The sequence below is a fragment of the Fundulus heteroclitus genome, chromosome 3, assembly GCF_011125445.2.
Source record: "Fundulus heteroclitus isolate FHET01 chromosome 3, MU-UCD_Fhet_4.1, whole genome shotgun sequence".
In the NCBI taxonomy this organism is placed as follows: Eukaryota; Metazoa; Chordata; class Actinopteri; order Cyprinodontiformes; family Fundulidae; genus Fundulus; species Fundulus heteroclitus.
Window position 1 is genome coordinate 45,068,787 of NC_046363.1, and position 23,842 is coordinate 45,092,628.

Genomic DNA, 23,842 nt, shown 5'->3' on the forward strand with positions numbered 1-23,842 from the left:
ATGAGGAAATTTTGGCATGACTGGCAAAAACAGGTAGACAGAAGACAGCAGGCTTACACTCTAGATTAAATAACATGAATGAAAAGCTACGTTTAAAGTTAAGCTGTACAGCAGAAGAGAAATAATTTATCAGAAAGTGGAAAATACTATGCAGTTAATAAAAGGTAATACAGCATATTCCGGTAAAAATGAAATGTACAAGTTAAAATATAAGAACGACAGCAGATTTACATAGTGATGTGACAAAACTATACAATAAGCATGACTGTACAAATACTCCCAGAGAAGCTAAAGAGTGTGAAAATGGACATTAAGATCTGAGAGTCAGTGTAAATGATTATTTACCAGATCAAGAACCAATGGGACCAGTAACACGTTTGAAGACATTTAGTCTCTTGTGGTCGGCAGAGATTATTATTTAACAGCAGCTGGGAGGAAGAACCTACAGAAGTGCTCCTTAGAGCATCTAGGATGCAGCAGCTTGTCACTGAAAGGGCTCTCCAGCTCTGCTACAGCTCCATGCATGAGGTGGAGACACTGTCCAACTGTGATGTTATTTTTCTCAGTTGTTCTGTCTCCCACCACCTGCACTGGGTCTAGGGGACATTCCAGGACAGAGCTGGTCCTCCTAATGAGCTTATCCAACTGCTTCCTACTAGCAAACGATTCGCTGCTGCTCCATGACTACAGCTTCAGACATCATTGACTGCCTCACTCCAATTAAACAACAGATGGCTCAGGAGGGGAGGAAACGGAAGGAACAACAGGTGGCAATTAATACAGGTGAGGAGAGTGAAGGTAATTAGCATGAGAGAGAGAGGGTGATGACCTGACAGGGGCAGGGAGAAGCAGAATCTAACAGGAATGCTTGAAGAATGACCAGATAGGTAAGACTAAACTAACTAAACTGAGAACTGTCATGGTTTAAGTTGTCTGGCTTCTTTCTTGTTTTGTAGTTCACCCAGCTCTCCCTCCCACAGCCATTAGTCACACCTGTTGGTAATCAGTCAGATGCATTTCACCTCCTAGTCTCCCTATTTAAGCCTCCCTCTGTCTCACTCTTGTGCCGGTCCGACTTCAGTCACCACCTCTCCATGCCAGTCCTCGTTTTGCCTTTGAAGATTTGTTCCTCTCGTGTAAAGGTCAGTCTAGCCAGTCACTCTAAGGACTGTTACCCCTGTGTTTCCCTGGAGAGGTTTCTGCTCTGTGTCCAGGTGTCTCTAGAGATCTGCTACTCGGACCACTGTGCTTCCTGGCCACTTTGGTCTTTATGGACTCTAGCTCCGGGCCGTCAGCTCCTATCGTCACTTACATCTCTGATCCTCTGCAACCCTGACCCTCCGGACTTCATCATCCACCATCCAGCAACCTCTTGTAATAAAACTCTTTAAAAACCTTTAGTCCCGTGTGCGCGTCCTGAGTACACCGGTAAACAATCATGACAGCTCGGATCGGCCAAAAGGTGTACTCAGGCGCCATGTGGGGCTTACCTGCTGAAGTTGACGACCCGGAGATCATCGCCTATGTGATGGAGTGTGAGCGCCAGATGAAGAACAGATATGCCAAGATGGCTTCAGGCCTGAACGCTGCGCATCCAAGCAAGGCAGACTCCACTACCCGGATGGTCCACGTGGGGGTTGTCACGGCTACTCCGGAGTACGGGAGGAGAAGCCGCTTAGCCTCACGTCGTCTCGGTCACCACCTCCATGACTCTCAGCTGGCCCCTCGAGTGAGACTCATCATTCCACCCATCAGAGCTCCACACGTCGAGGAGGACGAGCTGTGGAGTTTCTATTATGGTGACCGAGACGACCTTCTTCCCTGTGGACCAGCTGCTACCCCTCTGACCGCCTCTGTTTCCCCGTCTGGCTCCTCCCGGAGAAGAAGCCGGTCACTCCGGCGCACTAAGGCTTCCGAGGACCCGCTTCCGCTATAATCCCGAGAAGGGGTCCAGGGTGATCCGCCCTCAGAAGCCTGTAGCCCTGCGGCGCCCACTGAAGCCTGTAGCCCGGTAGCACTCGAGGAAGCCGAGGAGAGGGTTCAGCCGGCCGCCGAAAGCTCCGCTCTGCCGGCCGCCGAAAGCTCCGCTCTGCCGGCCGCCGAAAGCTCCGCTCTGCCGGCCGCCGAAAGCCCAGCTCTGCCGGCCGCCGAAAGCCCAGCTCTGCCGGCCGCCGAAAGCCCCGCTCTGCCGGCCGCCGAAAGCTCCGCTCTGCCGGCCGCCGAAAGCTCCGCTCTGCCGACCTTCAAGAAAGTAGATCCGCCGGCCGACGAGGAAGAGGATCAGCCCGAGGCCTCCGAGGGAGCCGCTTTGCCTCAGCCCGAGGCCTCCGAGGGAGCCGCTTTGCCTCAGCCCGAGGCCTCCGAGGGAGCCGCTTTGCCTCAGCCCGAGGCCTCCGAGGGAGCTGCTCTGTCTCAGTCTGAGGCCGCCGAGGGAATTGCTTCACCTCAGTCCATGACCTCTAGTGTAATTTCAATTCCTTGTTTTTCTGGTCGGGGTCGCCGTTTGCGACGCTCGTCTCTGGTTCTGATCGGCCGGGGCTGCCGTTTGCGGTGCCCGCGCCAGACTTCTGAACTCGGCCGGAGACGCGAACAGCGGTCTCCATGCTTCCTGACTTTGTCTCGTCGGGGTCGTCCTCCACGACGCCCGATCCAGACTCGTCTACTCGGCCGGGCCCGCCGATTGCGGTCCCCGAGCTGTTGGACGATGCCTCGGCCAGGCCGTCCACCACGGCGCCCACCTCTGACTTTCCTGCTCGGCCGGAGCCGCCGACCGCGGTCTCCGGGCAGCTTGACTATGCCTCGTCGGGGCCGCCCTCCTCGAGGGTTTAGTTGAGCGATGCTGCTTCGCCGCCTGCCTCGGCCTGGTCGACCTCCTCGAGGACTCTTTGTGGCTTAGCAGCTGTTTTTGCCTGCGCCCTTAAGGCCAGTGCTTTCTGTTTTATTTTGTTTAAGCTCGGCTTAGTTTGTGTGATTTAGTATTCCTCAGTTTAGAATTATTTAGCGGGTTCTTTGTTTTCTTAGAGTTCTTAGTCTCTGTTTTGGCTTTTGTTTTTTCCTGCTCTGTTTTAGGGTTCTAGATTTTGCCTTAGTTTTCTAGCTTTGCTTTGCTTTCTCATTATAGCTTTAGTTCTCAGCTCTTCATGTTAGTGTGCCTGTTCATGTCCTAGTTTTCTTGTTTTGCCTTAATTTCTAGTTTAGCCTTAGTCTCATAGTCCTGCTTAGTATTTTGTTTTGATTTAGTAGTTTTTTGCTATAGTTTTTTTTTCTTTGTGGTGTTATCCCTGACCTAGTTTTCTTGTCTTGCCTTTATTTTCTGGTTCTTGGTTTTGATTCTTTATTTTGGTACCAGCGCTCCTTAGGTTCAAGCACTCCTTAGTTCCTAGAGCTTGCTCAGACTTCTGACCCCTGATTATGAGCTGTTTCACGCTCCTTAGCTTTGGCTAGTTAGAGCTTCCTTAGTTAAGTTTTTGGCCTTCTTGTTCCTCGGTCTTCTTGAATTTAGACCTCTTGGTTCCCCGGCGTGTTAGGACGCCCTCTGTTCTCGGTTCCCCGGCGTGTTAGGACGCCCTTTGTTCTCGGTTCCCCGGCGTCTTTGGACGCCCTTAGTTCTCGGTTCCCCGGCGTATTAGGACGCCCTTTTGTTCTCGGTTCCCCGGCGTGTTAGGACGCCCTTTGTTCTCGGTTCCCCGGCGTGTTTGGACGCCCTTTGTTCTCGGTTCCCCGACGTGTTAGGACGCCCTCTGACTCTTGGTTCCCCGGCATGTTAGGATGCCCTCGGCTCCCCGGCGTGTTAGTACGCCCTCCGTTCTTGTTCCCTGGCGTTTTAGATGTTCCTGCTTCCCTTGTGCCCCGACGTTCCCTCACGCCCCGGCGAGTCTCTCCCTTGCGCCCCGGCGTTTCCCTCACGCCCCGGCGAACTTCTCCCTTGCGCCCCGGCAGTTCCCTCACGCCCCGGCGATCTCGTCCCTTGGGCCCCAGCACTTCCCTCACGCTCCGGCGTTGTCTTCCCTTTGGCGTTTCCATACGCCCGTCCCTTCCCCTTGGCGTTTCCATACGCCCGTTCCTTCCCCTTGGCGTTTACATACGCCCGTTCCTTCCCCTTGGCGTTTCCATACGCCCGTTCCTTCCCCTTGGCGTTTCCATACGCCCGTTCCTTCCCTTTGGCGTTTCCATACGCCCGTTCCTTCCCCTTGGCGTTTCCATACGCCCGTTCCTTCCCCTTGGCGTTTCCATACGCCCGTTCCTTCCCCTTGGCGTTTCCATACACCCGTTCCTTCCCCTTGGCGTTTCCATACGCCCGTTCCTTCCCCTTGGCGTTTCCATACGCCCGTTCCTTCCCCTTGGCGTTTCCATACGCCCGTTCCTTCCCTTTAGCGCTGCCGTTGACCCGTTCCTTCCCCTTGGCGCTTCCATGCGCCCGTTCCTTGGCATTTCCATGCGCCCGTTCCTTGGCGCTGTGTTGCGCCCGTTCCTTCCCTTTGGCGCTGTGTTGCGCCCGTTCCTTCCCTTTGGCGCTGTCAAGCGCTCGCTCTTTCTCCCAGCGCTGTCAAGCGCTCGCTCTTTCCCCCGGCGCTGTCAAGCGCTCGTGCCTTTTCCTGATGTGCCGCGCACTGGTTGTGCTCTGGCGCGTCAGTGTTCTCTGGTTCCTTGGTTCCCCGGTGTTCTCTGGCCCCTTGGTTTCCCCAGTGTTCTCTAGCCCCTTGGTTTCCCTTTGGCGCTGTGTTGCGCCCGTTCCTTCCCTTTGGCGCTGTGTTGCGCCAGTTCCTTCCCTTTGGCGCTGTCAAGCGCTCGCTCTTTCTCCCAGCGCTGTCAAGCGCTGGGAGAAAGAGCGAGCGCTTGACAGCGCCAAAGCAAACATTTTGACTTCTCCATTTGCAGCATCTTTCGGCTTGGACTAGAAAAAATCACAGCGAGAAATAAAGATTGTGGATTCAAGAAACTGGTATACTCGAAGTCCACAGCCTTGTTTAGCAGCTCCACAGGAAATACTGTAATGGAATTGTTAAAAAAAAAAGGTAATACAGAACAGAGAAAACTGAACAGCTTGAAAAATCTGACTCAAAGAGAATATAAAGATATGTAGCTCCTGGAGAGCTACAACAACGTGGACTTATGGGCTAAAAAAGTGGATTTTGCACGATGTGTCCGTTTTAAGAAAATGACAGCAAGCTCTGGCTGCATTAGTTGGAAATTATGAAGAAAATGGATGGGATGTTTTGTAACATGATGCATTTTTATTTCAAGAGTTTGAAACATTAGATGTGCTCTTAAACTATGAACTGGCGTTTCTGCTGCTGGGACCTGATCCAACCAAATTCCTTTGAACGTAGTTTAATTACAGACTAGATGTGTTCTGCTGTCACGTATTACCAACCAGGAGAAACAGAAACGTTTTATAACATGATGGAGCTGCGTTTCTCCGGAAATCAAGAGCAATTCTGCTTCTTTATCTGTAATTTGCTCAGAGGGAAACATTTATAGCTTGGACTTAGAACACTGAATCTGCTGGGAAAGGTGGTCAGCTGTCTGAGATGTTCTCCTCTTGGTAATAATCTTCCTCTCTGCAGGATGATAGACTTTCGATGGTCTGGAGATGACCATTAAAGGTGCATAGCCACGTTGTTTGAGATTTTATTTATTTGTATGTTAGTAACTCACTCTGGTTGCATATTTTTTTTAAGAAAGATTATGACGTCCTGCTGGCATATTAGTTGTTATTTTGGTGTTTTAAGCTTTATTTTTGCTCAGTTGGTTAGTAAATAAAGCCTTTTGTGTTTATTTCTAATAACAGAGGAAGAACGTACTGCACATGCGTAGCAGGGGTTAAAACAAGGAAGCAGCTAACGGCTATTAGCATCTCCCAGCAAAACGATGAAGAACAATAAATGGTCCAAGATCCAGTGCAAAAATCCATGATTCCAGGAGGGAAAAGCCTGGAATGTCTCTGGTAATCCAGTCTGAACGTTGGTATTCACTGATGTAGAAGCTAAACCTGCCAAGGCTCAGATGTGACGCAGAGTTGACTGACGTGAGTAAATGTTCTGATATGAAGCTCTTAAAGTTGCTGTAGATCGTTTTATTTAATTAATAACGTTTGGTCTTCATCACACCGAGCTGCTGCTTTACTGCGAGGTATAGTGGAGGGTCAGGCTTGGTCCGCCATTATTTACAATTAATTTATTGATTAAGCAAACCGGTATTGCAAACCCACATCTGTTTATATGTGGTAATGGGGCCCAGCGCTGGGTTATATTTATCTACATAAAGGACCATGAAAACATTATCAAGATGGAGGCTTGGTGTAGATAACCTTATTTTATCATGATCAAATGTTTTTTTTTTTTATAAGCATATTGTCAGGGTTTTGTTTACCAATGAACTCAGGACGCGCACACGGGACTAAAAGTTTGAGTCTTTATTGAGGGAAGAATGCTGGGTGGTGAGTAATGAAGACCGGAGGTTCAGGACTGCAGAAGGTCAGGGATGTATGTGATGGCAGGAGCTGACGGCCCGGCGTGAAAGAGAGTCACGACTTTCCAGGCAGCCGGGAATGCTCAGTTCTGCTCGGCTAGCAGCCCCGTAGCCACAGCAGGTTAGCAGCTCGCTTGCAGACACCAGGCTAGTCAGGTTAGCAGAACTTGAGAGACACCAGGGCACAGAGCAGAGCCTTTCCAGGGCGGCTAGTCCAGTTAGCAGTTCTCTGGAGACACCAGGACACAGAGCAGAACTTCTCCAGGGACAAACAGCAAAGTAAGAGACTATAGAAAACTGGCAGGACTAACCTTAAACAGGACAAACAAATCTTCCAAGGCAAAAACAGGGACTGGCATGGAGAGATGTGGAATGATGACGGCCCAGTGCTGAACTGAAGACAGAGGGAGGTTTAAAGAACACTTCACAGGTGGAACCAGGGTCTGACTAATTAACTGGTAAATGATTATCAGGTGTGACTGACTGCTGAGGAGGTGAAGTGAAAATTGACAGAAAATAACTGATGATTGAAAACTAACAATAAATAAAGTCAAACCTAACCCAAAAGAGATGAAAAAATGAAAGTAACAGAAAAACAAAGCCAAACCAAAACTCAACCATGACACTCTTGTAGAACAAAATGTTCATTTCAGCAATAAGCCAAGCTTCCTGAAGGCCCCGTGGAAGCTCCTCCTTCAGTTTTGTTACAAACCCAGCTGCACTTCCCACATCTGCAGATAGATCTGCTGAGTCTGAACTTCCACTCTGGCGTGTCACAAATCACCACGTTGCTCCACCTGCAGAGCGGCATGGCGGTTGTGTAACATCACTTCCACTGCTGGCTCCTGCATGAAGGAGGTGGTGTCAACAGTGTGTAAATCTGTGGCTGGAAGCATGAAGGTGGGGCTTTTGATCAGAGGTCATGTGATCAGCAGCTTGGTACACCTTGTTCTGCATGTTGACTCTATTGTAGCAAAGTGGGCTGGATCAGGAATGCTGAACACATCTGACTGTAAAAGCAAGCAGTAGAAAGCAGCTAAAGTTCGAAGATAAATTCTGAAAGACCTTAAGAAAACTTCTGATTCAGAACACTTTAAAGGGTTTTGCTGCTTTGGAGGGAAAATATAAAGAAACAAAGACTGAATGGGATGGGTTGTTGTCTCTGATGACGTCAAACAGCATGAACTATTCCTTCTGTTGTTGAGATTATATCCAAGTCACCTCACTGCAGGTATGATGTGTTTAAGAGGAGAAACAGGAAGTAACTTTATGTTTGCGTGCATTATTAGTGAAGTAATAAATAGAAACAGATCTAACAAAGTTCCCAGGACCACAAACGACAACCCCTGCAACAGAAACACATTATTACTCATAAAAAAAACATATATATAAAACTCCATCCATCCATCCATCCATTTTCCAAACCGCTTAATCCCTCATGGGGTCGCGGGGGTTGCTGGTGCCTATCTCCAGCGTTTATAAAACTCTAAATAAAAGGATAATAATGACAGTAATTGTTGTTATTATTAATACTATAAAACAGCCCACATGCTTTTGTGTATAAGTTAATCAACACTGGGGCTCTATGTTCTCCAGCTTTTCATGATCCATCTAATTTACGTCGCTGCCTAGCTGTGCTGGACCAAATTAAGCCCATTTCTCTTCCCACTTAAAAGGGGCTGATTTACAGGATGAAGCCATCTGCATCCTTTGGATGTTGTCCTGAGTTTTCAATTATTATTTTTTTTTCTTTTGTAACTCGGGTCCATCCAGTGTGATGCCTAAATCTTTTAAACATGCGGTTGGTCAACCTCTGCTGAACAGAGGGGGACTGGATCCCTCTGTTTATTGGAGTTTAGACCTGTCTCACTGTTTTGTCCAAATTCCAAGAAAAGATTGTTTATATCCTTCAAAATGTGGGTTTCTGTGAGCATTTCAGTCTGAGTTCAAGACTCACCCCAGTTAGGGGTCTTTAATAATATTTTCCTGTTAAACTTTGGTGCTCTTGTTGTACTGTTGGACCTCACAGCTGATTTTAACACTATAGATCATTAGATACAGACTGTTCCACTGATCAGGGGGCTACCAACGAACTAGCACTAGTTGGAAGATTTGAAGAAAATGGATGGAATGTTTAATAACATGATGCATTTTTATTTTAAGAGTGTCAAACTTTAGATGTGATCTTAGAGCTTCATCTATGAACTGGTGTTTCTGCTGCTGGGTCCTGATCCAACCAAATTCCTTTGAACGTAGTTTAATTACAGACTGGATGTGTTCTGGTGTCGCGTATTTCCAACAAGAAAAATAACAGAAACGTTGTATCACGTGATGGAGCTGCTTTTCTTCAGAAATCAAAAGCAATTCTGCTTCTTTATCCATAATTTCCTCAGAGGGAAACATTTACAGCTTGGCCTGAGAACACAGCAGCCGCGTTTAAAGCCGTGATCCTTTAACAATGAATTCAATGTGTGATGTTTTCAGGCCACAACAGGAAATATTCAGGTGAAGAAAACAGCAGGTTAAATGCTAACATCAGAGCATCATATTTTTAGTCTTAAATAAGTTGTTGTATTTCATGTATTTAAAAATAGTAAATAATGTTTTACATTTAAACAGATTAACGTTTCCAGCACCAGGAACAAGAACAACGGCTGCAGAAAGACGCCATTACAGATAAGAAAATTTATTTATCTGCAACAGTCAGTAGGATAAGAACAATATGGTAAAAAACATTTTAATTGATTACACTCAAGGACAAAAATAGATGTTTTTTTCCATTTTTAAAGGACTCTCTGAGGCCATTTCTCTGTCTTCCGTTTCTACTCTTGTTCAGGGTCCTGAAACAAAGACAAAACAAAGACCAAATTTCTCTAGAAACTCTTTGCACTTTAAATGTTGACGTTACCTTCTGATCAAAGCAGATTTCATGGTTACTCACCATCTGTCATCTTCCAGATAAACTCTGGGCTGTAAAACAGATCAGAAACGTTCATGTAAAAATCTGTTGCCACAAATCATTGAAATTTAAAGTTTCAAAATGTGTTCCTCGAGCCTGAAAACGCAGCTATGTTCATTGTCTTTCTGTAGCCTCGTTAAGAGCCGGGGCATCTACTCAGATGGGCGCTGGGTGCTAATGATGATATAATTTTTCTGTAGGGAGCCCAAAGCATCGCTACTTTCATCAGACAGAAACAGACGTCTCTAAGCTGATCTCATCTGTCCAGAACAACATAATCCTGCTGCTCTGTTGTTTTTAGGCTTTCTGCTTCTGTTGCTCCCAAAAACCAACTGAATTTAGTCTTTGCCAACTTGACTAGTCGTGACCTTTAAACTTCTAATGGAGGCCTGTAGAGTGAGATGGAGCTCTTGGGTTTCTCTGAGCTTCTCGCTCTGACCTCGGGCTGAATCTGCTGGAAAAGGTGGTCAGCTGTCTGAGATGTTCTCCTCTTGGTAATAATCTTCCTCTCTGCAGGATGATGGACTTTAGATGGTCTGGAGATGACCATTAAAGGTGCATAGCCAGGTTGTTTGACGTTTTATATATATATATATATATATATATATATATATATATATATATATATATATATATATATATATATATATATATATATATATATATATATATATATATATAGAGAGAGAGAGAGAGAGAGATGACCATTAAAGGTGCATAGTTTAGGTGCATTAGGAGGAGTATTAGCGAACCTCAGAGCGTCTACAGCCATATACATTATATACGTACATATGTCTGTGTCTACAGTCGGAAGATGGTGGAAACAGAGAGAGCTGATTGGTTGATCCCCCACCTGGACAGAGCAGGAAATCAGCGCTGAAAGTTGCATAACCACCTGGGCCCGTATTAACAAAGACCCTCGGAGTCTCTCAGAGTTCCTATCTCAGCCTAAACATTCCTGCCAAGGAGCTTCAGAGTGAATCAGATGCTGCTGAGAGCGACTCTGAGGAAGGAAATGACATAAAGTTTTATGTTAGTGAGCAGGTGCGGTTGGCCCCGTTGCTAGGTGTGAGGCTTTCTTTCAAGAGCTGTGATTGGTTGATAGTACAAGACGAAATAAAAGCACGAATGCGCTCCTAATCAAAGGAGTGAAATGATTAGACTGGATTAAGAAATGTGTCATGATGATGAAACTTAAAGCAAAATTAAATAATTGTCACATCGCATCAAAATGTTTGAACGCACCTTATTTACATCCTCGTATTTTTGATTTATCTATTTTTACACGCCAGTCGTTTCGCTACTTTATGTGATATTAATGCGCACTCACCTGTCAGCATTTTACTCGGATGAGATCACCCGCGGCCGGATTTGGCAAAACGACCAAAATGAAATGGGAAAAAGTTGGAAAACCCCGAACTGGACAGCGCTGCCCAGCTCACAGCTCTGAGAGGAGAAAGGATTGCAGAAGGTAAATTGGTCCCTGGATCACGGCGACAATTATACGAACTTGAAGCGTGTTGCCGCAGATGAATGCGTCTTTTTCTCTGCGCGTCTTGGTGCTTTTACGCACCAGCCAAAAGAGAAGCATCAAAAGCGAAGAGATGGCATCTCACAAGTGAACTTCTAGACGACCATTTAAGCTACTGACATTATCATGAAAAACAGAAAATACTTTCTCTCCTTTTTTATATAAAGTCTTTATGAATTTCTCCACTTTTATTCATGCTCATTCAATATTTCTCCAATTATTTGTTTATCCTCAATAAAATTACGTTACTAAAGCCGCATTGAACCCGTCTGGCCGATGAAACTAGTTCATTTCCCTCAATGGGGGATGGTTAAGTTTATCTTTTCTACATGCTAATAATTGAATTGTTGTTAAAGAGGTTTATGCTCGTTTCCTCCACTGTTTCATGATGACGTGGAGCTCGAATGTCTGTGTTGCAATACTTGCAACGTGTTTTGACTCATCCTTTGGGAGCAGGCCTATCCACTTTTTTAGCATTCTGAATAGTTTCTGTATTTCCTCCTTCAGCATGATGCTGCCTCTCCACTTCAAGTCAAAGCTTAACAAAATAAAGGCTGGGTTGTCTGTCTGTCTATTTTTAAGACTAGGCTTAAAACTTTCCTTTTTGACAATACATTTTATATTACATTATATTTACAACTCGTGTTGGTAGGCTGCTGATAACTTTTATTTTTGCTATGATGACATGTTTGACAAAGGGATCTTTGGAGGTTATTTGGTTGCCTGATTGCATATTTTGTGGGGAGACTGAATGAGCAATGCTTTTTCTTTGCTTTAGTGCAGCTGTGTGCTAATGGTGTTCTTTATTATGTGTAATAGTTCTACATTTTTAACACAACTTCAAGGTAAGTTGAGATTTGTTTTTTTTAGGTGGGCGGGTTTTACGTTGTGTTTGGGCTGGAAACTGTCAGATCTGGCAACCCTGCATGCACAGCATACATGATCATTTCCTGGTTCTTTGACAAACAGCGACTTTCTTTGCTTCTCCGTAACAGTTTAGTAAAACGTTTTATTCTCAGTAGAGGTGAACTTGTAACACTTGAAGATGGATCCTCCTGAAACATCTGGAGGAGATCAAGGCAGTAATGTTGGAGAATCCTCGGTGAAAATCAGCGGATCGAAGGTAAAACGTCGCCTTCAACTCTGAGAGTTTCCCTTCATCTGTTTCTAGTTATTTGCGCTTAAATATTTTATACTAACATTTAGAACCTGTAAGGGTTTCAGTCCGTGGACGTGCTGGTCATTCTATTTTAATGTTGATCCCAACAGGATGTTTGGGTCATTCCTCCAGAACCTTTTAGAAATGTTCAGTAGTATTAAGATCTGACTGAGGGACCTTTTATAAATACTCAAATGTTCCCTATTTTGTTTGCTGGAATATAGCTAAGAGCTTTTAGCTGAATGTTTTGGGTCATTATCCTGCTGGAGAACCCATACCTGGTCAATGAGGCTGAGCTTTCTAAAACCAGCCAGCATGTTTTAGGACATGATGCCTTGGTGGTCTCTCCCATTAAAAATTCCATGCTTCCTCTGATGGAGCAAAGAAGGCCCTGAACAAACCCAAAGTCCCTCCAGATTCAACAGTTGGTACCATGTTCTTTTCCTTGAATAAATGGCCCATGAAGCTCCAGTTTTGTGTCAGTCCAAGGAATGTTCTGCCAGAATCTCTGGAGCTTTTAGGTTTTTTCAGTCAGTCTTTTCTACTTAGTGAAGCCGTGCAGATCTTTTACCATGAGACCCTGAGGTCCATGTTTGTCCTGGGAGACTGTCTATAATGAACCCTTTATTTTTAATCATGTTTCCAGCTGTGGTCACTGGAACATGGACACTTTAACTGTAACACAGATAATCTTCTTTCTGAGCTCCATATGTTCATGTTCAGAGTGGAGCACAGAAACAGCAAAGCCCCCCCGCAGCAGGTCTGATCACTTTGAGCAGCCTGAAGGACTGAAGATAAGCTTGAAGGCACCTAATGAAGGTTGAACATCTAAAGGGGAAGGATTCTTTTCTATTTTGTGGTACCAGTAACATTTAAGATAAAGATAACCAGAATAAATGCAAAATGCAGCTTTTTAGACGAAAAGAGCTACCAGAGCCAGTCTGACCCCATGTGACAAAGTAAAACACTCGTGTGCTCTGGAGCCTGCAGGATTATGTGAAGTCCATCGTTCTATAAAGACATTTTGTTAACGAGAGAAAATCCTTACAAACTTTGGTCTTACACCTGAGGCAGGTGATATTACAGCTTCCTGTCCTGAGTAAGTACACCATCTTCTATTTTATTTTTCCAGGCAGAAATGATGACGACCAGAGAGCTTCTTGTTGAAACACTGGATCAGCTGAGTCCAGGAAACTTTAGTTACTTCAAGTCGTTCATTCCAGCAGAACCGTCTTTCCTTCCCATCTCAAGGAGAGAGCTGGAAGCAGCAAACACAGAGGATGTGGTGGAGGTGATGATGAAGATGTACAGGGGAGCATATGTGGAGGAGACCAAGAAGATATTACGAAGAATGGGGCATCTTGATCTGGTGAAGAGATTAGCCGGAGTCAGAGGTGAGACAGCATGAAAGAAATGTGGGAAAATCACCCATTTATCTGGTGATTCAGACATTTTAAATGTATCTAAAATGTTTTTTCTTTTGTTTTTTTCTCAGAGAATCCATCTTTAGAGCAGAAAGTAAGTGATGCTAATTTAGCCAACAATGACACATTTGAGCTGTAAAAGAAGGATAAAAAAACAGTCCCCCCAAAAAATATGGAATACAAACTATAAGATAAACTGATGTATGATGATACTTGTGGCTATATAGTATATTATAACACTGGAAGATGTAAAAACAAAAATACTTCTGTTCAGAAAACTAAAATAGACGTTTTGTTAAATACACAAATTCACACATGCACAGATATTTAAGGTCGACTCATCTGATATGTTAAACAGTATTTATGTTCTGCAGTTGATAGTTTGATGCCTGATTTATATTTCTAAAAGATTTGCTTCTGTTTAATTAACTCTTCTGTGAATTGACCAGGTGGGAGAGATGGAGTCTGTGTTGGAGCTGCTGCTGGAGACGCTGTCCGCTCTGAGCGAAGACAGTTTAAGTCAATTCTGGAAGCAGTACCTGGACCGAGAACGTTCCTTAAGTCCTGCTGATATCACAGATCTAAAAGGAGAACCCTTCCCACCGTCTGCTGTTAAGACTGAGCCGGAGATCTTAGCAGTCTCATTGTTGCAGCGTGAGGGAAAACTGGCCGTGGACGTTACTGAAAGGATTTTAACAGACATTAACGAAACACATCTGGTCCAAAGGCTTTGGGATCACAGCTCAAGAAGCAAAAGTAAGAGAATAAGAACAAAACCTATACATCATGAAATCTCCTTTTAGTGAGTAATTTTTTCTCCCCCAAATTTCACCTTATTTATTTAGGTAAATGTCATTGAGACAAGGTCAAATTTTTAACAATGTCTCGATTTAAAGAAAGATACAGAACTAAAACATGTTAAAACAGATTCTAGCTGTTACAGAAGAAATAATCAGTCTGGGTCAAAACCAATTTAATAAATAAATCAACTGGAAATAAAATAAGCAATTAAAGTCTCACAGGTTCTGTTTTCTAGCTCAGGTTGATGCATATTTTAATGTGTATCTCTTTATATTGTGGTTCTTTAAGCTGCTTTAATTTTCTTCCACTCAGAAAACCCTGATGATCATCTGCCGGCGCTGCTCCACAAAGTGAGTAAAGTCTCTGAGCCTCCTTGACTTCAGAATGCTGCTTGTTTCTATTCTCCATTTCATGGGTCAGACTTAGGACTGTGAAACATCTGAGAAAAACTTAATATGATCTGGACTCACTTTGTTGAGTCATGGGAAAAGTAAGCACCCCCTCCATGTTCCAGCCATTCGTAGAACCCTGGAGCAGCATTAACTCATGCGGTTTCCGTAGATTAGTGCTAAGTAATTAATGTAATTAAAATTAGCAGATTGTAAATATGCAGATAACTGATTTTTAGTTAACATTTGAGCTAAAAATCCATTAAAGTAATTATCATCTAAAGATCCCCTCCCCCACAAACACTTTTTAAAGGTACTCATAACAATTACATGTTAAGCTGTAATTCTGGATGAATTCTCCTTAAACAGGCGTCTCATTTTTCAGGCAGCAACGATGGCAGCTGTGAAGGAGCTGCTTTTGGAAACACTGATTAATTTGAATCCTGTAGTCCTTGAAAAGTTCAAGATCTTCTTGAAGTTTACGGTTTTCCAGAAGAAATTACCAGAGATCCCATGGAGCGAACTGCAAGAGGCCGACTGTAGATCAACAATGAATCTGATGTTGGCCACATACGGTCAGCGGTGTTTGGAGGTGACCAGTCAGGTTCTAACAGACATGAACCAGACCGATCTGTTGGCATATCTGCCAGAGAAGAGCGATGGAGCTGAAGGTAAGCTGAACTACACTCCTCAGTAATTCAAAGCACTGATTTCCAACGTCTCGTCCATGCCAGCGTGGGCTTAAACCAACAGGAAAAATCTGTTCTGGGTGAAGCAGGAGCTCCTGTTCTCCACTAACTAGGTTGATGAAGTGCTGCAGATTTTCAGGTGGTTCCTTTTTTATTTTACTTCCTTTAAAAAGACACAGGAGGGAAATACTCAGAAGCAGTCTGCATTGTTTTCCATCATATTCGCCTCTTTCTCTCTTCCACAGTATTCATATCCAGCCTTTTTTCCTTCATGTTTACTGGAAACACTGATTAGAACAAACCTAGATGAGATTTATAAATAAAATTCATTATGGCCAAAAATGGACCAAATCAGATGTTTTACAGTCTGGACAACACAGAACCAACTGGCTAAGATCAGTCGGTGTTTAAGGTCTGCTGACAGACTGATCTACTTCTGCGTTAGCAGCAGAAGTAGATCAGTGGGATCTGAGAACAGATGCATTTCTATCAGAGTGGGATTAGCACACATATGTGAACATCAGGGTTTCTGACTAAATGGGCTCCAAGCATCGCCTCAACTTTACATTTAAAAGAAAACAGGCCCTTAAAAAGTAAAAACAGCAGGTAATTGGTTATTTAACATTCTGTTGACATGTCTTCTCACCAACTGGCCTCAATGGTCCAAGAGGAGCAGCTTCAACCTCCAATGCTGCTTCCTTTGTTTTAGCTGGAAGCTTTAGTGTCCCTGTGGTTAGTCTTCTGTAGAAACTATATTGTTCAGACATTCATATTGACAAAGTTATCATCAAATCTTTTTCCCCTCAGAGAAACTTTCTTTGGAAAAACTTTGGCCTGGACTGATCGACAAAGTGAGTAATCTGTGACATCAAACACAGCAGCTTTCATCAAATGCTTACAGGTTTAAAATGTGCTCAGCATGAAAAAATGCTACATTATACACATTGTGTTCATTTTACTCCATGATTACAAATTAAAGCTGCATTCATCAAGCTGGCAAAAAGATCATATAAGCTGTTTAAGGCCCCAGGGAGTAAGTTTTACACCCTTTAAATTAGTGGTGAGCTAAATGAATTACAAACTATCTTGTTGTTAACAGCGTAATAACTACTACAGAATCCGTGGAGTGTCACAAATTTGACAATGTAAACATGTCTTCCATGTATTAGCTACTGCTAACAGCTAATTGCTACGGTCATCGTGTGAAATGGTTTTTAGCACAGTTGCCAAGTCTGTTTATTATCAATGACTTTGGTCTTATTTTTTTCTAAAGTCGGTTGTAAATTCGTTGAGTTATGTTTTTTTTGGTCTTGTTTCTGAATGAGAAGCTACAGATTTGCGCTCTAAAATTAGCTCTACAGACTCCATGAACCAGCTCAAATAACCCTCCGGCCTTCTGCATAAGTACATACTCCCTGAGAGGCAGACAAACAAACCAGCCGTCTCTGCTAGGAGGACAGAGTAGCTGCTGGAACACACTGCCCTATTTTTAAGATAAAGACACAAATTAACAGTTATATTTAATTGACATACCTGCCCAGCAGAAAGCTGCAACCTCTACATCCGTTTTGAATCCCCGCTCCCTCATGAGTTAGACTCTAGTTTTCTCCTGGTTATTACATCTTTTAAGAATATGGATGGGTTTCCATTTCAACAGAAAAAGGGCAAATAGAATGATCTACGGCCATCTTTGCTATTTTTATGCTCTTTCACTGACATGTCTTCATATAGTAGACAGATAGGGAAAATTCATAGGCTAACAGGTTTGTCCCCTTTTGGCTACTGTAATTAAAAATGGCAACACTACAGACCATACAGACCAGGATAGGAGAACCAAACCCTTGAGATAAGGTATCTTAGAGCATCCTAAAGCTATCAAGAGATCTAAATGTTCAGCCACATTAGCAGAATTCTCTCTAAATGAGGCTTCAACCATTAAATTATTAGTCCTGGAGGAGCAGTGTGGCTTTAGTTCTGGTTGTGGACCAGATCTTTTCTTTTACAGAATTGATGAGGACTTAAGGAGAGTTTAGTTGATAAGACCTGTGCCAAGGTTTTATTTTGGGGTGTTGCAGGAGAAAAGGTTAGCTCTCGTACTTTTAAAAGTTATGCGGTCCTTGTAAACCCAAAGCAAGTTCCTGTTGGACTATAGCAGGACAGCTCATCACACATTATGTTTAGGGTGCTTGGGAACAGGATCTTAAGACCTGAACATAGAGAAGAGGTTTTATGGTGTGGAAACCTTGGGATCATGTGGTTCTGAAGTCATGACCACTGGAACGGTCCACAGCTGGGAGGAGAATCAGCCTTTAATGCGATGGTTCTCAACTGGAAAAAGGAGGATTCGTCCCTCTGAGGGACGGGTGAGAAGGAGCAGGAGATGCTTAAATGGATGGGAGCCTTCCGTCCGTCCGTTCGTCTTCTTCCGCTTATCCGGGGTCGGGTCGCGGGGGTAGCAGCTTCAGTAGGGAGGCCCAGACGTCCCTCTCCCCAGCCACTTGGGCCAGCTCCTCAGGAGGAATCCCAAGGCGTTCCCAGGCCAGCTGGGAGACATAGTCCCTCCAGCATGTCCTGGGTCTTCCCCTGGGCCTCCTCCCGGTGAGACGTGCCCGGAACACCTCACCAGGGAGGCGTCCAGGAGGCATCCTGACCAGATGCCCAAGCCACCTCCAGATTCTCTCGCTTTTATCTGTAATCTCTTTGCTGTAAGATCTGTTTCTAACACATAAGCACTTTTAAAACATTTTCTGTTGCTGCACATCACGCTTGGGAACTCCTCGTGTTTCACGGTTTGCTCGCTTGGCGTGGTAGAAGGGCGCTAGCCTAGCTTTAGCCTAGCCTAGCTTTAGCTCCACAATGGCTTCCTCTCCTACTATTACTTCAGCTTCTCCGTCTCTGACTAAGTCTCCCCTTATCTCCTGCTCTCTGTGTCAGATGTTTAGCTATTCCTCTGCCTCCTTTAGTGATAATGGTACTTGTAATAAATGTAGTGTTTTTGTAGCTTTGGAGGCGAGGGTGTCAGAATTAGAGTCCCGGCTCCGTGCTATGGAAAGACCAGCTGATAGCCGCCCCTCTGCTAGCGCGGAGCCACATAGACCTAGCGTTAGTTCACTTAGTGGTCCTCCAGAAGCACCCGAGCAGCCGGGTAAGCAGGCCGGCTGGGTGACAGTTCGTAGGAAGCATAGCTCTAGATTTCAGCCCCCAGTTCACCACCAACCCATCTGCGTTTCAAACAAATTTTCCCCACTCAGCGACACACCCGCTGAGAAGCCGATCCTGGTTATTGGGAGCTCAATAGTCAGAAACGTGGCACTAGAGACACCAGGGACCATAGTTAAATGCCTGCCAGGGGCCAGAACGGGCGACATAGAATCTTACCTAAAACTGCTGGCTAAGGATAAGCGTAAATACAGTAAGATTGTTATTCACGCTGGCGGTAATGACACCCGATCACGCCGATCGGAGGTCACTAAAGTTGGTGTTGCTTCGGTGTGTGAGTTTGCTAAAGCAATGTCGGACTCCGTAATTTTCTCTGGTCCCCTGCCTGATTTGACCAGTGATGACATGTTTAGCCGCATGTCGTCATTCAACCGCTGGTTGTCTAGGTGGTGTCCTGAAAACGACGTGGGCTACATTGATAACTGGAGAACTTTCTGGGGAAAACCTGGTCTGATCCGGAGAGACGGCATCCATCCTACTTTGGATGGTGCAGCACTTCTTTCTAGAAATCTGGCCGGATTTATTAGTCCTCCTAAATGCTGACAACCCAGGGTCCAGACCAGGAAGCAGAGCCGTAGTTTAACACACCTCTCTGCAGCTTCTGTACTGTTACCCATCCATTATCCTATTGAGACGGTGTCTTTCCCACGGCCAAAACTTAACAGATCAAAAACTTATCTAAAAGGAACAAATCATAAAAACCTAATAAAAATCAATACGGTTCACCTTGAACCAAAAAATAAAACAATTAAATGTGGTCTATTAAATATAAGGTCTCTCCCTCCAAAGACTTTGTTAGTTAACGAATTGATTTCTGATAAACAGATTGATTTGTTTTGTCTCACAGAAACCTGGCTACAAGAGGACTACGTTAGTATAAATGAGTCAACTCCCTCCAATTATTCAAATTTCCACATTCCCAGATCTGTGGGAAGAGGAGGAGGAGTGGCAACCATCTTTTAGTCTGATTTATTAATTAGTCCCAGGCCAATTAATAACTACAGTTCTTTTGAACATTTAACCCTCAGTTTCCCTCATCCAAACTGCAAAGCAATAAAACCTCTTCTGTTTGTTGTTTTGTATCGTCCACCAGGCCCTTACACTCAGTTTTTGGATGAGTGGTCAGATTTCTTATCTGATTTGGTGTTAAATACTGATAAGGTTATTATAGTGGGTGATTTTAGAATGTGATAACCTTAGTGTAGCCTTTAAAACTATCCTAGATTCAATTGGTTTTGCTCAAAATGTGCATAAACCGACGCACTCTTGGCTCCATACTTTAGACCTTGTGCTGACATATGGCATTGATTGTGAAGAATTAACAGTATTTCCTCACAACCCTGTCCTATCTGATCATTTTTTAATAACATTTGAGTTTAATCTAACTGAGTTCTCCACCCCCAAAAGAGGGTTCCATTATAGTAGATCTTTATCGGATAATGCTGTATCAAAACTTAAAGAGTCTGTCCCCTTTTTAATATCCTCCGTATTGCAGAAATGCCCTGTAGATGGCAGCAATGTTGTTTCTTCCAATTCACAAATAGATGTCTTTGTAAACGGTATGACTTCGTCATTGCGTTCTGTATTAGACAATGTAGCTCCTTGAAAAAGAAGGTGATTATTCACAGGGAGCTGGCTCCTTGGTTTAATTCAGAGCTGCGTTCCTTGAAGCACAATGTTAGGAAATTGGAGAGAAAATGGCGCTCTACACACCAAGAGGAATCCTACCTAATCTGGAGGGACAGTCTATTGTTGTATAACAAGACCCTTTGCAGAGTTAGAGCAGCATATTTTTCATCATTAATTGAGGAGAATAAGAATAATCCTAGATTTCTCTTCAATACAGTTGCCAAACTTACCCAGAGCCACAGCTCTGTTGATCCATCCATTCCCTTAGCTCTTAGCAGTAATGATTTTATGGGATTCTTCATAAATAAAATTGATTCCATTAAAAATAAAATAATTGGCATCCTCCCAAACATGATTACCTCGTCCTCAGTAAGTGAGGCAGCATTGGAGGAATCCTTAGAACCTGTGGGACCGGTCGGACCGGCTTCCTCCCCCGCCATCGGAGCCAACTCACCACCAGGTAGTGGTCGGTGGAGAGCTCCGCCCCTCTCTTCACCCGAGTGTCCAAGACATACGGCCGCAGATCAGATGAAACGACAACAAAGTCGATCATTGAACTGCGACCTAGGGTGTCCTGGTGCCAAGAGCACATATGGACACCCTTATGCTTGAACATGGTGTTTGTGATGGACAATCCATGACGAGCACAGAAGTCCAACAACAAAACACCACTCGAGTTCAGATCAGGTGGGCCATTCCTCCCAACCACGCCCCTCCAGGTCCCACTGTCATTGCCCACGTGAGCGTTGAAGTCCCCCAGCAAAACGAGGGAGTCCCCAGGAGGGGCACTCTCCAGTACCCCTTCCAAGGACTCCAAAAAGGGTGGGTAATCTGAACTGCTGTTTGGCGCATAAGCGCAAACAACAGTCAGAACCCGTCCCCCCACACGAATGCGGAGGGAGGCCACCCTCTCGTTCACCGTGGAAAACCCCAACGTGCAGGCACCGAGATGGGGGGCAACAAGTATGCCAACCCCAGCTCGGCGCCTCTCACCATGGGCAACTCCAGAGTGAAAGAATGTCCAGCCCCTCTCAAGGAGACTGGTTCCGGAGCCAGAGCGGTGCGTCGAGGTGAGTCCGACTATCTCTAGTCGGAACCTCTCGACCTCGCGCACAAGCTCAGGCTCCTTCCCCACCAGAGAGGTGACATTCCACGTCCCAAGAGCCAGCTTCTGCAGCCGAGGATCGGAACGCCAAGGTCCCCGCCCTCTACTGCTACCCGTTACACAATGCACCCGACCCCTTTGGCCCCTCCGACAGGTGGTGAGCCCGTCGGAAGGGGGACCCATGTCACCTCTTCGGGCTGAGCCCGGCCGGGCTCCATGGGCAAAAGCCCGTCCACCAGATGCTCGCCAACGTGCCCCACCTCCAGGCCTGGCTCCAGAGTGGGGCCCCGGTGACCCGCGTCCGGGCGAGAGAACACGAGGTCCAATAGTCTTACTCATCATTAGGGCATTTTGGGCTGCGCTTTGTCTGGTCCCTCACCTAGGACCTGTCTGCCTTGGGTGACCCTACCAGGGGCTTAAAGCCCCTGACAGCATAGCTCCTAGGATCATTGGGACACTCAAACCCCTCCACCACGGTAAGTCGGCAGCCCAGGGAGGGGGGATGGGAGCCTTGTCTTCTCTAATTCTCTAGAGTCAAAGGTGAAGTCATCTGTCCAACAGCTGAATCTCCATCCAATTTAGTTCATCACCAGAACAATTATCCCAAACAGAGCAACAGATCTACAGCAGAATATCTGAAAAGGACCAGAATCAAGATGTTGCAGTGGCCCAGTCAAAGTCCAGACCTCAGCCTGATTGAACGCTGTTTAAAGTGAGAAGCTGATTAATTTGGCTCCAGCCACCCTATTGAGGAGGGTTCTTAAATCTGCATCTCATTCATTCGGTTCTCCTGATCAAAACCTCGGAACTTAGACAGACGTGAATCAACTGCTTCACCGTTTGGACCAACCGTTTTATTCAGATAAGAAATACCTTTATTGTCCCACAATGGGAAAATTCAGGCAAGATATCCAGAGGATGTCTTTGTCAACTCAATCCCTGTTAGGTGCTTATTGCTGTGAACAACAACCCCACATCACCATTCCTCCACTATCCTGCTTGACAGTCGGTATAAGCTGATGTTGCTGTTTCCAGGGAAGATTTGCAGCAGTTTGATTAGATTTCTGCTGGTGAATAATCCACCTGTCTTTAGAATGATTAGCTTTATTTAATAGTTTAAAAAGTACGCCGTAACCCTTCCCAATAGAAGCAACAACTGGTTCTCTCACCTGACCGATAAAAGTAGAAACTGTATTCTGTATTTTACTCAGAGCTTTATGTTTGTTTAATTATGATGAATAGCTGTACACTTTTAAATATATACTTATTTTATTCCTCTGGTCCTTAAACAAAAAATGATATCTTCACCAGACAGAACATTTTATAGATAATGATGTAAATTGTCATGGTGCAGTTTTAGCCTGCCTGTCTCCCCATGAACTTGCCAGCTCTTTCCACCTCTCAAGCAGCTCAGCTCTCACTCCACCTCCTCATTAGTTCCACCCGCCGTTCCTAATTATCCCGGACTCAGTACACCTGCCAACACCTCTACTTAAACCTCCCTCAGTCTGCTCTTCCCCGCCGGATTGTCTTCATCCAAACCTCGTCCTGCCTTGTGCTTCTCACGTCTGCCTGCCAGAGTTCCCCTCGTTGACGCCCGCCTGCATGTTCTCTCTCTACTGTGCTGCCAGGTTAACTGGCAGCACAGTAGATAGAGAACAACCTTCAATGAACTCTTTAAAACGAAACTCTATGTGCAGCTGAATTCGGGTTCAAACTCCACATACCCTGACATAAATATTATTGGCATTTTATTGATTTTTATCTTTTACTAATCATTACTGCCACGCTGGGAGAGGGAACAGCTTTTTCTTTTAGCTCTTTTTTAATTCAGATTTTTCTCTTTTTATCTCTTTTATTTGATAGCTCCATGAATCTGACATTTCTGAGGTTTTGATTCTGTTAAGAAGTCCACCTTAGGGTTAAAACACAATGGAGTAGCTTCTTGTTAGATTCAGATCTAGATCTCTTCATTCTGGTTGTATCCTAAGATCCCAAAGCGGAGAGGAACCAGGTGTTTGGTCTTTGTAGCCGGCTTGATGTTCTCAGTGGCTCAATAAGGAAGGCCTAGGGTTCAGGGTTAAGGTTCAGGGTAGACTTATCTGAGATCAGCATAAAAATGAATCAAGAGCAAATGTGAAAACCTGCAACTTAATGAGCAAAAAAACGTAATGGTCATTAAATATTTCCTTTTTATTACCAGGTAGAAGCCATGGAGTCTGTTTTAGAGCTGCTGTTGGAAACCCTCGGTGGTCTAAATGAAAGAGAGCAGCGTTTATTCATCGACTGGGTTTTTCAGAAATCTTTGTCCTTTGAGGATCGTTTTCAGTATCAACTTCACATTAATAGAAGATTGTCAGACCTGCAGGATGCTGTGTTTGAAATGGTGCAGCAGACGGGCCTGAAATCTGTGGAGACAACCAAGAAATTTTTAATAAAGATAAAAAGACCAGATCTGCTTCAGAT

The 23,842-nt window shown here is 44.7% G+C and overlaps 2 protein-coding genes across 2 annotated transcripts in view; one reads left to right on the plus strand and one right to left on the minus strand.

Moving 5' to 3' along the window:
* LOC105924485 overlaps window positions 1-23,842 on the plus strand; it is a 252,954-nt gene that overhangs the window by 141,795 nt on the left and 87,317 nt on the right. The window lies entirely within an intron of this gene.
* Window positions 1-23,842, minus strand: part of LOC118562707 — a 275,945-nt gene that overhangs the window by 100,435 nt on the left and 151,668 nt on the right. The window lies entirely within an intron of this gene.